Consider the following 15,713-nt stretch of genomic DNA (forward strand, 5'->3'; position numbering starts at 1 on the left):
TTTTGAAAAGATTTTTCAAATAATTTTGAAGTTAAGTTTAAAAGATTTTTGAAATAATTTTGAAATTGAGTTTAAAAGATTTTTGAAATAATTTTGAAATTAAGTTTAAAAGATTTTTGAAATAATTTTGAAATTGAGTTTAAAAGATTTTTGAAATACTTTTGAAATAATTTTGAAATTGAGTTTAAAAGATTTTTGAAATAATTTTGAAATGAAGTTATAAAAGATTTTGAAAAGATTTTGAAAAGATTTTTCAAATAATTTTGAAATGAAGTTTTAAAAGATTTTGAACTGATTTTTCAAATAATTTTTAAAAGAATTTTAAAAGATTTTGAAAAGATTTTTCAAATAATTTTGAAATGAAGTTTTAAAAGATTTTGAACTGATTTTTAAAAGATTTTTCAAATAATTTTGAAATGAAGTTTTAAAAGATTTTGAACCGATTTTTAAAAGATTTTTCAAATAATTTTTAAAGGAATTTTAAAAAATTTTGAAATGATTTTGAAAAGATTTTTCAAATAATTTTGAAAAGAATTTTGAATAACTTAGTCATCTCACCCATCTAAATTTTCAATCAGGGAATCCTATAATTGTTGTGAGATGAATTATGGTTGAATTTAAGGGTCTGGTTTAACTTTGTGTTAGATTCAGTTTTAGCTTTGGGTTCAACAAGTAAGCATTCTTTGGATAAACTTCTGGGCTATGGTGAGTCACAAGGAACTCATTAAAGTAACCATGCCTTCGAGGTTTTCCAAATAGTCCTACCCATTGAACTTAATACTAAACCTTGGTCTAACTAGTTAGGATCCATTTAAGGGTAGCTTCGGTCAGTTCCACTTGGCCAAATGCACCAGGTCGAAGCCATATCTTCCTAGACATGCGATGCCCAAGCTTCCCTAACTTACTATCATCCAAAAACTTCACTAGTACTGTGTTTCAAGTTAAATCTAACCCTTTTAATCTATCCTTATCTACCCTGTCGGGTAATCTACTCTTGTTTATCCATTTCGGGTAGATTAAGTTCGGTTACCCAGTTGGGTAAATAGATTTCGGAGTTGCCAGCTATTCTGGACCCTCCTTCTATTTTGATTTTTGGATTTTTGAATTAATTTCGAATTTATGAATTTTGAATGATTAATTTCGAATTTTGAATTTTCGAATTTTGAATTTCAATAATTAATTTCGAATTTTGAATTTTAATAATTAATTTCAAATTTTGAATTTTAAATTTTAATAATTAATTTCGAATTTGAATTTAAAATTTTAATAATTAATTTCGAATTTGAATGAATAATTTTAATGATTAATTTCTAATTTGAATTTTTAAAATTTAATAATTAATTTCAAATTTTTAAATTTGAGTTTTAGATTAAGTTCGAATTTTTAACTTTGAGTTTTTAGATTAATTTTGAATTTTTATTGTTCTAGCTCCCCCTGGATCATAACCTCGATAAGATTTATTGAGGTAATGTATTTGATCCTTAGGAACCCAATAATATCCAAGTCCAACTTGATTGATCAGGTTGGACTTGGCAACCCATGCTTGGACCATTTTTCTATTTGGTTTTATTAAGGATAGGTAAGATTTATACTTCTTTTTATATCCTAGTCCAGTTCGATTGTAGATTGCCCTTTGAGTTCCAAGAATTAAGTCAAGATTCTTGGATCCCAAGGAAAATCGCTCTAGAGTTATTTTCAAATCCTTGACTTGACTTTTCAGATTGGAATTCTCTTCCTCAAGTTTTTGAACTTGAGTTGAGGTTCCAGTCTGAACTTGATCAGTTAAGGATTCGTTATTAGGCGTTTCTTTAAGGAGTGTTACCTCCTTTAGAAGCGCTTTAATTCGAATCTTAGACTTAGCTACTTTATGCATTAAATAATTAATTAAACTATATAACCGACTTTTACTTACAGAGGGGTGACCCAGAAACGGATGCGGATCCATGCCTTCTCTCGACTCGGCTTGATTCGTCCTCACTCCGGATCCGTGGTGAAGTCCCGGTGTCAAGGCAAGAAAGTTCACTGCTCTTGTTCTTCGTCCAGTGATTCCTCCTCGGAAGAAGACTCAATCCCATGTTGCCTTCAATGCCTTCTTTCTTTTGGGTTTCTTTGGATCCTTCTGGTTCGGGCAATTCGCCTTGATGTGACCCTTTGATTGCACCGTAGCATGTCACTTGAATTTGACCTTCGAGCTTGGTTGAGCTTCTTTAGACCGAATGACCTTTCGAGATCCTTTTGTTGAAGCCCTTCTTTTGCGAGCTTCTTTACTAAGTCGACTATTTCGATTGTGAGTTCATCATCGCCTCTTCGAGTCTGGTTCTTCTTGACTCAGGTTTCGGTTCTTCGCTTGACCTTTGACTCACACGATCTCCTCCTGCTCGCAACCAAAGCCAACCCTTTCTTGGTCGGGCGTGCATTAGTCTGTTCATGAAGTTCGAGTTCTGCAAATAGTTCATCTAATTTAATGGTAGGTAAGTCCTTGGAGACCTTGTAGGCATCTACCATGGATGCCCACAAGGTGTTCCTTGGAAAGACGTTTAGAGAATACCTTATGATGTCCCGGTTGTCTACCTTTTGTCCAATCGCATGAAGACCATTGAGCATATCTTGAATCCGGGCATGGAGTTGGGCGGCTGTTTCACCTTCTTGCAATTTGACGTTAAATAATTTATTAAAAATTAAGTCTCTTTTACTTACTTTGGTGTCGGATGTCCCTTCGTGAAGTTCAATTAGTTTCTCCCACAATTCTTTGGCGCTGTTGAAGGGGCCGACGCGGTTGAGTTCTTCTTTTGATAGGCCACACTGGAGGGTGCAGGTTGCCTTGGCATTAGCTTCCACTTTCTTGATCGAAGATGCATCCCAGTCCTCGTACGGTAGTGGTTTGCCGGCGCTGTCAGATGGTCGCTCGAATCCGGTTTTGACAATCATCCAGACTTCAAAGTGAGTCTGGAGATATGCCTCCATCCGACTTTTCCAGTACCCGAAGTCGTCTCCGGTGAATAGCGGAGGGCGGGCAGTACTATAGCCTTCTTGAAGGGCCATTTCAGTTTTACCTAAAGCGAAAAAACAACAAAAAAATGTCCCAGGACTTGGTCCTGGCTTAGTAGTGCGGAAGAAAAAAATGAATCACGAACTCGGGTGGTGTTGCACCAATTCCGAGAAAAACCGATTCGAGGGAAAAATAATTAGAATATAGCTATGAGGCTAAATTCTAATCGACTCCGAAAAAAAATACCACGACAAAAATATTTTGAATGGTGGTTGCACCGATTCAAAATGACCCCGCCCTGATACCAATTGATGGATCGAAAGCGCTAGAGGGGGGGTGAATAGCGCTCGTGGCTATTTTTAACGACTTAAAACACAGAATAGAAACGCAGCGGAAAACACAGAGACGCAGGTGTTTTACTTCGTTCGGAGCCTATGTCGACTCCTACTCGAAGGCCCACGGTCCTTGACCGCTTTCGGTGGGCAACAACTATATATCGGAAAAGATTACAATTTGAAATACAATCAGTGTAATAAAAGAACTAATACCGACAACACAAGATTGAAGAGTCTGAGCTTTGGGTTGTCGACGTCGAGTAGTAGCACTTCAAGATCGTCTCGTTGGCAGCACTTAGCAATTGATTATCTTTGGCTGCACCCTCGACCCTCTTTTTATATGACCTTCCGGGCGCCTGGACCCCTTCCGGGCGCCTGGAGTGTGACGTGGCCAACCAACCAGGATGCTCCACGTGGCGAAGTCGCGACAGGGATAACATTTGGTCCCGGGCGCCCGGACCTGTTCCGGGCGCCAGGATCCATCCCGGGCGCCCGGACCCCTTTTTCCAGCAGGTTCCTCACCTGCAAACAAAGGTTAGTCCGAGCAAAAATACCCTGCAAGACAGTGTTAGAATCTGATAAAACACGATTAATAAACGACGGTCTTCGGACTGTCCGAGTCGACTGGATTTCCAACCGAAACCCTAGGTCGACCCGACGCCTACTGTTCCCTTTTTCCAGCAGGTCCTCTCGGGGAATCCGACTTTCCGCCTAGGGTTACCACCCCCTAGGACCTAGGGTTACCGCCCCCTAGGGGGTTTTCTCCACCTAGGGTTACCACCCCCTAGGACCTAAGGTTACCGCCCCTTAGGGTTTTCCTCCACCTAGGGTTACCGCCCCCTAGGACCTAAGGTTACCGCCTCTTAGGGTTTTCCTCCACCTAGGGTTACCGCCCCCTAGGACCTAAGGTTACCGCCCCTTAGGGTTTTCTCCACCTAGGGTTACCGCCCCCTAGGACCTAAGGTTACCGCCCCTTAGGGTTTTCCTCCACTTAGGGTTACCGCCCCCTAGGACCTAAGGTTACCCCTTAGGGTTTTTCACCTGCCTAACCGCAGCTAGGACTTTCCTGAAACACTTATTCAAACATGTTAGATCACACACTAACTTAACTTTGAATCCTTTGCCATTATCAAAACTAAGGTTCGATCGTCGGATGCTTTCCGCACCAACATGTACTTATATCCATATTCAAAAACAATTTAAAAACCAACAATATGAGTTTTGTAGTCAAATATATACCCCCAACAATATGGTTCAATGACACCTAAACAAAAACAAAAGCATTATCGAAATACTAAAGCAACTACACAACCAGTTAAAACTAAAAATGTCAGGCCAAGAAAAACATATTATGTTCAGAAAGGCAGAGAAAAGAAACCATATTTAAATAAAGAAAAACATGTCCGAAAATACAAACCAAAGAAAACTTATGCTAACACTATTACTTGTTTTGTCTGTAATGAACCAGGACATTTGTCTTCCGCCTGCCCAAATAAGAAAAACCTATATACTAGAGAAGCTAAACTAGTCACCTACACAAATTTATATTTAGTAGAAATTCAATCAGACATCTCAGACACATCTTCCATCTACTCTATTATTTCCGTAGATGACATGGAAGAAATTCCCCCCTCTTCAGACTATAGTCTAGTAAATTCCTTCCTACAACCTCCATATTATACAGACTTTGACTACAAATCAATAAACCTAGAACAAGAATTATGGGATGACTTGCCTCTCATAGATACAAATCTAATGCTTACACAACTAACTACAAATTTAAGCGACTCTAATTGTACACACGATTGGAAATTAAAAACAGGAACAGATAATATACCTTGTTATTGGTGTAGTTATTATCCAGCCATTGATAAAAGAGGTACCTGTATAAACTGTAAAAAACAGGCTTGTAATCTTTGTCTTCAGAACTATTTTAATGTTCTAATCCCAATAACACAGCCCACTAAAAGCAGTACTAGAAATATCCTTTTAGAAACAAGAGTATCAACGTTAGAAACCAAAATAAACCAACTAGAAACTTATGTGGAGATAATAACAAACCAAATAGAAGAACTGACATCACAAGAATTGCCACCACTTAATAAGGGTAAAAGTTTACAAATAACAGATTCACCAAACATTGATATGGTTTTTATAAAAACCCCTAGTATTTGTAATACAAATAGAACTCTTGATGTTAAGGTAAAATGCTTCGTAAATATACATGTCCATGAATTTACATTACAAGCCTTCTTAGATAGTGGAGCCACTAATTCTACTATAGATGAGGCTACACTTCTGTCTATTTTACTTAAAAATTTGATCAAAACTTCATCACAACCTTTAATTAGTACATAATTTGATGGCCAGCAACTTACTAGTACCCAATTTGTCAAAAATATACATATAAAATTTTATAATAACTGTGGTACCTATAGTGCTCCCCAAACTCTCTCCAAATTATGGGTTAAACCGTTACTACATCAGAATATCCACCTTATCCTGGGATTAAATTTTCTCATATCACCAGACATGGCCTTTTTACTTACAAAAGATTTTGCTCTATTCTTCTCTAATCTAATAGTCGCACCTATTGTGTAAGACTACCCCTCTGTAGTTAAGTCTTTAACAGCTTCATCATAGACAACAGAAACCCGAACCCAATCTAAGGACACTACTTGCTAGTGTACTATAACAGGGACATGTAAATAGACACATCTTATGTCATCCTGTGACCTTGCCTTTTCTGAATATCAGGAAAACTAGACTTACTTAGCTGGACAAGCCCTCTAAATGATCTTTCCTTCTGGGATATTCCTAATGATCTACTTCTCCCTAAACAATTACTTCAAACTATCAACACCCATCAGCCAGATATAGACTCTCTTATCTCCCGACTAGAAAAACTAGAAATTATTGGCAACAACCCAACTAAATACTGGGAACGAGATAAAATTTATTGTAAATTAGCAATCATTAACCCTGACCTAACTATTAAGGCCCAAGACTTAAGATACACAAACTGGGAAACTGAAGAATGCAAAACACATATTCAATAATTACTACACTTAGGAGCCATTCAGAGATCTACCTCCAGACACAGAAGCCCAGCTTTTATAGTAAATAAAGGAGCCGAACAAAAACGAGGTCAATCCCGAATGGTATTTAATTACAAAAGGCTAAATGATAACTGTCAGGAAGATGACAACAAAATACCAGATAAAGACCAACGTCTGAATAAAATGCAACATTCTAAATGGTACTCAAAGTTCGATATGAAATTAGGTTTCTGGCAGGTACGGATGCACCCAGACTCTATAGAATGGACAACTTTTTCCTGTCCTGAAGGCCACTTTGAGTGGCTTGTTATGCCTTTTGGTCTTAAAACAACTCCTCAAATATTTCAATGAAAAATGGATGACATTTTTAGAAATGTTGCACACTTCACCTGTGTCTACATAGATGATATCTTAGTTTTTTCTAAAACTAAACATAACACTATGCTCATTTACACATAATCTTCAATCTATCTGAAAAACACGGTTTAATTATTTCACGAAAGAAAATGAAACTAGCTGTTACACATGTTGAATTCTTAGGGGCTGAAATAGGCCAAGGACAAATCACCTTACAACCTCATATTTCAGCTAAAATTCTGGCCTTTCCAGACAAAATGGAAGATACCAAGACTTTAAGAGCATTTCTAGGTCTTCTAAATTATGCAAGACCCTATCTAAAAGATACAGAAAAAATTAGTGGACCTTTATACAATAAGATATCTTTGACTGGACAAAAACATTTCAACCAATAAGATATTACTTTAGTCCAGCAAATCAAACAACTGGTTAAAACTATCCCTAAGTTAACTTTACCTCTTGACCCAGATTATTTAGATATTGCTTTAGTCTAGCAAATCAAACAACTGGTTAAAACTATCCCTAAGTTAACTTTACCTCTTGACTCTGATTATTTAATTATTGAAACAGATGGTTGTGAGACTGGTTGGGGAGGTATCTTATATCGCAAAACTTCCAAATATGAACCTAAATCAACAGAAGCCTTATGTCGTTATGCCTCTAGAAAATACCATGAAAAAGGACACTTAACATCATTAGATTATGAAATTTTAGCTATTATTTACTGCCTAGAAGCTTTTAGACTATTTATTTGTAACAAACCAGAAATCCTTATTAGAACAGACTGCGAAGCCATAGTCAAATATGGTCAACAAACTAAAACAGTTAGAAAATGCCTCAGTACAAAGCGTTGGTTAAAATTTACAGATACATAATCAATAAAGGACTTAAGATACAATGGGAACATATTAAAGGGGTTAATAATTCTTTAGCAGATACATTATCAAGATTGTTACATTAACATTTTAATTTTTAGTCCTTACAAGATGGACAAACCAAGGAAAGTTCGTACTTTTTCCACCAAAATCATGTGTTTTGGCACTCAAGATTTACAACTTTTCACACAACCAGAAGATCATTTTTGCTTTGTTGACAGAGACATACTTGACCACATCCAAAATTATCTTATTGACAAGATTTGGCATATCCCTACACTCCCAAGAAGCTCTGGACATAAAATTGCAGTAATAAACGCTCTTTCCAACTACTTTCTTACCACTATCCAGAAACCAGCAGGAAAGAAATTTTCCTGTTGCGTAGTCTTTTCAGGACCCTAGGCAGGGGTATACTCTACATGGGAAGAAACCAACTTAGCCATTCAAAACCTAGAACATCCATACTTTAAAGGCTATTATTCACTTGAAGAGGCTTTTACAGCAGCCAGAGCTCATCTAGGACCACATTTCTTTGTGAGTACAACTCTGCAAACAACACCAATACAAGCTACTAGCCCTGATACAAATACTTTTACTTATGCTCAAGTTATGCAACATACTCCTGAGAATAGCCTGGCAGAGCCTTCAACAGAACACAACAATACTCCTATCAGACCAGAGTACTTAACTTTAGCTCAACTTAAAGAACAAAATAAGACTACAGCTTTACAAAGAGCATGTAACGACCCACCTTCTACTAACTAGGCTGTGAGGCCAATCGTTACATTAATCTGTGCTAACTAATCCATGACCATCATTAAATACTAAGTGCGGAAGCTGTACTAATCAAATTTTTGCTAAACTATTGTCACTTCTTTATTCTACATGTGCTAAGGGGTGTAATCTAAGCTATTCATGACATATATTACATTCCCCAATGGTCAAGGAACCTAACTAAGGGTTTCTAGCTAATATCAGGCCTCCCAATCGATCCACGGATCGATTGGAATGGTCGGATCGATCCAGTGATCGATCCAACCGGCTACTGTATGCGGAACATAGGTTGGATCGATCCAGTGATCGACCCAGCACGCTACTATGCTGGGGAAATATTCTGGATCGATCGGCTGATCGATCCAGACTGGTCAATCGATCCAGTGATCGATCCCAGAGCCTTCTGTTCGCGACAGAATTGGCTGGATCGATCGACCGATCGATCCAGAGGCCTACTTTGGCGAAACCAGATGCCCAGTCAATCCTTCGATCGATTAGAAACTCTCGAATCGATCAGCTGATCGATTCGAGTTTCTGATTTCGTGCCAAAGGTCTGATTTCAGCACTTGCTCGTGCCAAGACTACTTATAACACTTCTAAACTAATTGCCAAACATTCTAACATCACAAAAATAGTGTTCTGAGCATGATAGGATGCATGATTAACTAATTCATAACACTTAACATATGAAGGTGCAAAATAACAAAATGCTAAAAGGTTCTAATGCTTAAAAACAAGCTTGTTGTAATTCCCTAGGATCTCTACTCCAAGTTCCTGCCCACACACATCTTCGTAGCATTGCCCTCCAGCCTCCGCTAGTCCATCTTTCCTTTACCTTTATCTGCAGTATAAGGAAAAGAAAGTATCTATAAGCTTTCGCTTAGTAAGAAACCATCTACCTCACTAAAACATGCATACGATGCATCTATGATTTTAAAAACATGCTATTAAACATATGTTAAACTTGTTGAAGCATGGCCTACTGAAATCACTGAACATGAACACTAAAGCATGGCATACAAAGCGAATCATAAGCTAGCATGTGTATCAATAAGAAAGGACTAACTGAAACATAGCTGAGTTAAACTAAAGCTGAACTAGAACTGATTTGACATATAATCACATGACTGATTGTGAGTTTGGAAAACTAATATCATAATAGATTAAAATACATAATCATGCTGCTAATGGGCCCGACAACTGTACGTGCTATGCGCGCATCCTTAGCTAGACCCGGGGTTGCAAATCCCGAATTTAGTAAGGTTTACTAGGTTATCTAAACCTAGGGACCGACTATGGGAGCCCAGCCCAATGGATATCTAATCCTGTACAGTGCCTCTACTGAAAATAAAATACTGAATCATAGCTAACTAATTTATCTTGCTTTTACTAGGTTATCTGAACCTAGAGGCGACTGTGGGTGCCCACCCATTGGACCGTAGTCCCATATAAGCTGTAGCAAGACTAACTAAACTATTTAAATGCTTCTATTGCATTTACTGAGCTATTAAAAATTGTCTATTGTAGCATTTTACTGAGCTAAGCATTTTATCGAACACTTAGTGTGCTCCAACTCTCCTCTCTATTAGGGAGACCACCTCTAGGCACCCGACAACGTCTAGAATCTCTAACTGAAAGGAGGAAACGTGTCTGGCCCATCTAGAGGCGCTCAACTAAATCCCTAAACCTGCGAGAAGGGTTAAATACACCCTATGCGTCGAAAAGTCTGCATATAACTAATTTAAAAACATAGAATCGTACGAAAAGCTACTTATATTGCAGGTGAGGGGTTTCTTACCTCTTACGTGAAGTTCCTTACAATTCTAAACGCTAGGTTTCCGGTGGTGAAGATCCTTTCGACGATCTTCTCACGTCTACGCGTTCCTCTCGCGGAGGGGAGCATCCTTGAGTCGAAGTCGTCGCCGGAAAGTCCTCCTATAGCCCTAGGGACGAAATCCCTAGGTGTGCTTGTGGTTGGCGCCGAGAGAAGAAGAGGAGAAGGGGGCGGTGTCGGTGAGGGTTTGAGGAAAAGAAATCCCGATCAAAAATAAAACCCCACTTAATAATTTCCTATTTATATTAAGTGGTAATTCGGCCCAACTCTAATATAAATTTAATTGCCTCCCTTTCCTTTCAGCACGGCCCTGCTGGGTTCAACTGGTTACTAGAATTATCCGTAAACCATAGGTCTCGGGTTCAATTCCCGCTTAGGCCGTTTTCGTTTTCTATTTGTTTTTGCTACTTCCGCTACTCTAAAAATTCCATAAAAATATTCTAAAATTCCAGAAAAATCATAGAATATTTCTAAAAATAGTTTTGAGAATTTTCGGGCGTTACAGGGCATCTGAGATGCGCCTGGTAGGCTTCCCAAATACTATTCCTGAGGATATTCATACTTATGTTCGTAGTCTGGCTGAAAAATCTACTTTATAAACATTTATAGAATTATGTGAAGCCCTAAAAGCTTTTCACAAAACACCTCCTGAAGGAATGACTATTGTATATGAAGCTGAGTTCAACCCAAAGCTTAAATGCCAAAAGAAAGGACCACCTTGTATAGAATCAGATAAATATGGATGCCAATGCCAGCTTCTCTATGCTTTCAGAAGAGCTAACATGGATTATAAATCCTACATTACTATGGCTTACAAAGGGAGACAAATTACCCCTTTTACTCTTCTTGACTACGGCCTCTTACATAAATTATGGATTCATGACCCAGATTCAGTTAAAGATTTTTCAAAGAAACTTGGTACTGTTATTTCTACTGCTTTGGAAGAAGAAGAAACGTTTGTAGTATGTACATTTGACAGTACTCCTCCAGAGTGGCTGGACCTCAAAATCGAGCCAGCCCGACATTTAGTTAAAATTAACGTAAATGAAGTTGGTGGTTACCAAGCCGAGCTACAAGACTATCCTACAGACCTAGACTGTGATTGGGAAGCTCCTCCCTCCTTTTCCGACCAACTCAAACACTAGAGAGCTTCAGTCCAAGGGACGCATTGGGGTTGGGACAGACTTGAAGATCCTGATACTTATCTCCTGGTTGGAGAATCATTCACTGAAAAAATTTATTGGCCAAAAGATATGGGTACCAGGTTTTTCCCTTTTCACTTTACTATACAACATACTACTCTGTTTCAACATTACTAGAAGAAGACAGAGCGAATGAGTAACAAGAGGTTAGCAAGTTCTGCCCTTTCAGCTAAAGCCTATCGCGCTGCATTAGCCAGACACAGAGCACCAAACTAAGCTTCCAGCTCTCAAGCACCATCTTTAGACTCAACCGGAGAAGACAACATTGATAATATGATGGACAGCTAAGAATGACAACCACCGTACTCAACAATGCCACCACTACTACAACAACAGTACTCAACAGTGCCACCACTACTCAATAGTGCCACCACCACTCACCAATGTCTCCGCTAAAACCAATACTACTTTCCACCTGTCTCTTTTGCAGATGCCTTCCTTTCACCCTAAACAACACCTTCCCTCCACCTGTCTTACTTTCCAAGATGCTTTCCTTCCCTCCCAAGCAAATGTTTCCTTCCTCCCGAAGACATCTCTCCACTCTTGCCTATAAAAGGCCATCTTCCTCTACCTCCCAAGGCATACACTCCGCGCAACTTTCTCTCCCTCTTTGCCTCCTCACACTCTCTAAACCTCCCTCTCCAGCTCCCTCTCAAAGCCCTTCCTTCCTGTCTGTAAGTATGTAAAATAAGTCAATTTTAGTATGTAATGTCTTTTAACTATTTCTATTTCAGTATGTAAGAGTTTGCTTACGTTTGCTTAAGTTTTCTTGTCAATCTGTAAGATAGTTCTGCTGCTTAAACCATGTATGCATCTGTAAAATACCTGGCTTAATAAAACGTACTCTTATTTCATTTCTCTCTTCCAGATCTTCTTCAGTTCTTATCTTAGTAACCTGAAGGTGTAAAAGAAAGTAAACCAAAATAAGACCTGTGCTGGCTCAGGAAGGCTAAAAAGCAGCCATCATCCTACATAGCCGGGGCATTTGGTTTTCTTATAGTTCTTTTATAGGTGAGGCTCACTAGAAGACCTTCCTAGAAGTTCCAATATATATATATATATATATATATATATATATATATATATATATATATATATATATATATATATATATATATATATATATATATATATATATATATATATATAATACTACTCTAAACTACTCTACTCAGCACTAATATCTGCCTACTATTAGTACATTGACACTAATATATAAGACACTTGAGATTAATCTCACAATTCATGAAAAAATTTCAAGTTGTCCCCTGGACCGGTGACCAAATCTATAATACACAAGATATATACACAGCCACATGCGGCTGGATCACAATTTATTCACAACCACGCAGTAATAAATCATATCATAATCAAAAACTAATCTAGCAACATGAACTAAACTCAAGCTCCCAGAATGAAGCATAATAAGCTACAATGCACATCAAACTCAATCATAAACTCATAATTTCATAACAGAAATAAGGAAAATAAACTAGACATAAACTCTAAATAAATAAGTCTTGCTAGTCCCCTCTGGACCTCTCCATAGTTCAGTCACCACACACATCCATCATCACCACCACCCTGTCGCCTCCCTTCATATCTTAGCTTTTCCTTTATCTGCAGTAGGAGGAAAGAAGACAAGATCTATAAGCGAAAACGCTTAGTAAGTACTAATCTATCTCACAAAACTCGAAATGCATAAATGAAATGCATAAGTGCTGAAACTGAAATAATAAAGCTATCTGCATGTGCTCATGGTATACAGAAAATGAACAGAATACAAATCATACTCAGTATCAAGCAGGATAACAAGAAACTAACAATGTAAACTTAGAATCAAAGAAAACTAACCATTCTTATTTATTCTAAGCTTGGAACTTATTTCATTTCTTGTATCCTTGTGTTAGAAATTAATCTTTTAATTTCTATCTTTTACTTTCTTCTTCTTTCTTTCTTCCTTCTTACTTAACTTTTCTTTTCTTTCTTCCTTCTTACTTAACTTTTCTTTTCTTAGGTTTTCTTTTCTTGGGCCCAGGCCTAGTACCAACTCATGCGCGTTCCCTAATAGGTTGGGGTTACGAGCCACCAATCCTAAAAGAGCAGACCCCGGTCTACCAGGGCCAAGACCTCGGAAATGATCACCTGGATTTGTTTAACGACAAGCTCTTGGATGTCGGGTACTAGCCTCTTACTTTAATTTGCTTGTTATCTCTTTTTAATTAGACCTTGGTCTTTTTCTTTACTCATACTTCTCATAATCCTTTATTAGAGCTTATTAGAATCCTTTAGATATATATCTAACAAGTATAGGATTACAACTAACCAAGCATGCTGTATAAAAATAACACAAAGGAAAACAAATCTGAACTCTCTAGGAAAGCAAATCTGGACTTTCTAAACATGCTGTAAAATAGGGAAAAAATGCTACTTTAGGGATTCTAATCATGTTATAAAACATAGACAAAGAATACTACTTTAGGGTTTCTTAATGTAAAAAATAGACAAGGATGCTACCTTAAGTGATCCTAATCATATCAGAACAAACTATAGATACTCAACTTCTTAAACATGCTGTAAAAACAAATCTCTAATCAACTTTAACTATGTACAACATGACCTTAAAGCAAGGAAATTCATGTACAACATACAACTCAAAGCATTCAACAGCAAGCCAAGACAATGCATCCTTAAGTGAACTCATGGCAGCGACATGGGATAACTATAATGATCTGTTCGGTATGATCCTAAACAGGGCAGCAAGGAATCAACCGAAACTCCACTGTGCACGGCCAAAATCCCTAGCAATAATTAAGGATAGAATGCATACAATTCTACTTGGCACTAGAATCATACTATATGCTCAACAAACCTAAACGAAACCTTGATTTCCCTGTGAAGCTCACGGCAGAATACCCAAAAGCCAAAATCCTTATAGCATGTTTCGGATTCAAGAAACTCAGGAAAACAAGGAAACGAAAACCGAAAGATCGGAGCAACTCCTACCGCAGGTGAGTAGTACTTACCACGGTTTGCTTGCACTTACAACCGAAAGAGAGGAAGAGGCTTCTAGGGTTTTCGGCAGTGACTCCAAACTCGAGATTTGAACCCTTCCTCGTGTCCACGAGCTCTCTTCGACAAGGAGACTTCGAATCAGTGAAGAACCCACGGTGAGAAGTGATCGCCGGCCGCCGAAGATGAAGCCTTAGCTTCGTTTTCGCCCGAGAGGGATCGCCGTCGCGAGAGGAAGAGAGGAAAGTTAGGTTTTGGGAAAAGGTTTCGGGTTATGGTAAAACACTTAAGCTTTCCTTTAAATCTAGGGTTTCCATTATAACTATACTTTATATCCAATTCTCTCCATATTAGGTTGACAAAGTCCGTGTAGCTCAGCTGGTTTGGGCCGGTTTTGCTTAAAGCCCAGCTCATGGGTTCGAATCCCAGCCGCGCACTTTTATTCCCCTTTTATTCAAAACGCTCTAACTATAGCTTAAATATATCCCACCTCCTATATAATTAACAAAGCTTTTGTAGACCGGTTGGTTTGCTGCGCTTTGACTAAGTCGAGGCTCGCGGATTCGAGTCTCAGCTGCCACTATTTTCCTTCTTATTTATTCTTATTCCTAACTACTACTTATATACATATTGCTCCATATACAACTAACAAAAACTCGCTGGCTTAGTTGGTCAGGCCGGTTTTGGCTTGGGTCAGTCTGACCCGAGGTCCCGGGTTCAAACCTCACTTCCAACGCTTTTTGCCTAAACTTCTTTGGTTTTGTAAAAATGCTAAATGACCTCCAAAAATTACGCAAAAATACTCTAAAAATCTCTAGAATATTTTAAAAGCATTTTCAAATATCTTTATGGACATTTGAAACTCAGAATAGGGGAAATTAGGTCGTTACAATATATATATATATATATATATATATCAAAATTTTTGTGTTTCTTGTTGAAGTTATATAGAACAAAATAGTAAAGTTATAGTAAAAACATAACAATAGAACAATAAAGTTATAGTAAAATAGAACCGTAAAAGTAAAAATAGAATAGTAGAACAATAATAAAATCATAATAGAACAGTACAATAGAAAAGTAACAGTGAAGTAACAGTAGTGAGATAAGAACTAAATAGTAGTAAAACAAAGGTAATAGAATGGATTTTTATTTTATGAATCCAAGAAGTAGCTTGTTTAGCTGTGGAGAGATAGACTTGGTCAAGTAAGAGAATACTATGTTATTCTAAGTTACTTCTTTCCTTCTTTGTTTTCCAGGGAGCCTCACTTGTTCA

At 37.7% G+C, this 15,713-nt stretch overlaps 1 pseudogene; it reads left to right on the forward strand.

Annotated features, from left to right (window-relative positions):
* The first annotated feature begins 6,482 nt into the window (after positions 1-6,482).
* The window catches only part of LOC121972468, a 65,647-nt pseudogene continuing 56,416 nt past the window's right edge, over positions 6,483-15,713 (forward strand).

The sequence above is a fragment of the Zingiber officinale genome, chromosome 4A (genome assembly GCF_018446385.1).
Source record: "Zingiber officinale cultivar Zhangliang chromosome 4A, Zo_v1.1, whole genome shotgun sequence".
In the NCBI taxonomy this organism is placed as follows: domain Eukaryota; kingdom Viridiplantae; phylum Streptophyta; class Magnoliopsida; order Zingiberales; family Zingiberaceae; genus Zingiber; species Zingiber officinale.